The sequence below is a fragment of the Humulus lupulus genome, chromosome 9 (genome assembly GCF_963169125.1).
Source record: "Humulus lupulus chromosome 9, drHumLupu1.1, whole genome shotgun sequence".
Lineage (NCBI taxonomy): Eukaryota > Viridiplantae > Streptophyta > Magnoliopsida > Rosales > Cannabaceae > Humulus > Humulus lupulus.
Genome location: NC_084801.1, coordinates 110,247,793 through 110,249,675, shown reverse-complemented (window position 1 = coordinate 110,249,675; position 1,883 = coordinate 110,247,793).

Genomic DNA, 1,883 nt, shown 5'->3' with positions numbered 1-1,883 from the left:
ACTTCGCACTAACGCATCGACGAGCCTCGGAAATATAAGCCCAGGCGATATATCACCTACCATGGGTGATATATCGGCCCTATGGCAAGATTTTCAAACATTTTTTAAACCTAGCTCATCTTAATCCTTAACCTCTTAGCAAGCCTCTGAATCTTTTGACCGAGTCTTAAGCCTCTACTGAACGAATATTCAAATGTTTTTCTATTAAAATTCATTATTTTTATTCAAGCTAAAAGAAGATCTTTTCATTCTTGAACTCTATAAATAGGACCTAGTACCTAGCCATTTCTTTCATTCTTCAAGCTGAGTTTAGAGCCTTCAAGCTGCTAGGTTTACTTTAGAGTGTTAAACACTTGGGTTGGGGTATAAGCTTTATCATCTTAAGCTTATTAAACATTTGGGAAGTAAGGTTTATAGTGTGTTTTTCGATATCATGGTGTAGTTTGGTTATAGTGCATTCAAATGTATTCCTAGTCCTAGTTCATTTCTATATGTTTCATTAGTTTCTTATAGTTTTCTCTACTCAAATCCTAATTCATTGTTTCTCATTATTTTGGTTAGGTATTTAAGTTCTTTGAACATAAGATTTCTTGTCGGTAAGTTTCTTCTCGGTGGTTTAGTCGTCTTGTTATCATCTCTTTCTTTTAGAAATACTCACCTTTTTCTTGTTGGTTTTAGGAGTGTTCCAAAATCCCGTCCTTGTTCAAACATCCCGGTATTGGTAAGGAAAATAGGATAGTTTCTATATGTTATATGTTATGTGTATGTATAATATGTTACAATGTTATGTTTTTATCTAGGGCTCATAGTTGCTTAGTTAGCAAGCCCTAGTGTTTATCATTTTCATGTTTAAGGTTATGATTTACCCTACCTTTGATATTAGACAGAGGACTTAGATGGGTTATAATATACTATCACGTGATCTAACCTACCTCAAATATTAGACAGGGGACGTAGATGGTTTATCACATGTCATAATGGCCATTAATATTGTAGTCCTATATGGTATACGTCTTTTATAGTCCTATGTTTATAGTTTATGTTTATGTTTAAGTTTTATGCTTTTAGTAGATTTTCCTTGCTGGGCATTAGGCTCATTCCTTTATTTTTATATGTGCAGGAAAATAGTTATGGCAGCGGAAAGATTCTTGGCATCTTGGGATTGTGTATTGAGGAAGAATGGATTCGGTGGACTGCGTGAACGATTCGAGGACGACGTTGTTTCAGTCTTTTATTTTGTGTTTCTATGTATTTTTCCGCACTTGGTTTTGTAACAAATTTATTCAAGATTTAAGTTATGTTTTATTTTCAAACAATGGGATCCCATACCCCGAATTTTATGTATTTCAACATTTACTTTATAGTTTTTAATAGAATTATGAATGTTTCGTGTGTTTGTTTTACTAAGAATAGTTTCTATGTATAAGCAGTTTAATGGTCCAAAGTCTAGATTTAGTTGGGTCATTATAGTTGGTATCAGAGCAACGGTTCATTCGCATGAAGTTCTCCTTGATACACACGCTCAAGCTCTGGATTTAACCGCCAAGTAAGTGGTTATGATTATAGTTATTACGTTTATATGTATAGCTAACGATTTTAGCCTTTATGTTTTCAGTTAAGAATGAATGGAGCATTAAATTATGAGGATATCTGAGCCATTAAGGCCTTAAAAAGAATTAGAGAACCGAGAAATACCGTAGGAGTGCTAGAAAGAATCACTCGAAGACTACTTTTGTTCCACATAGAGATAGGTCACCTCCAAGAATCTAAGCAGATCATGATGAGATCAATGGAGCAATACGTTTTAGTAATTAGACTTTTTAGAGATTATCCTACTATGATTGCAGCCTTAGAAGAAATTTGGGAGACGATAGATGATGAAG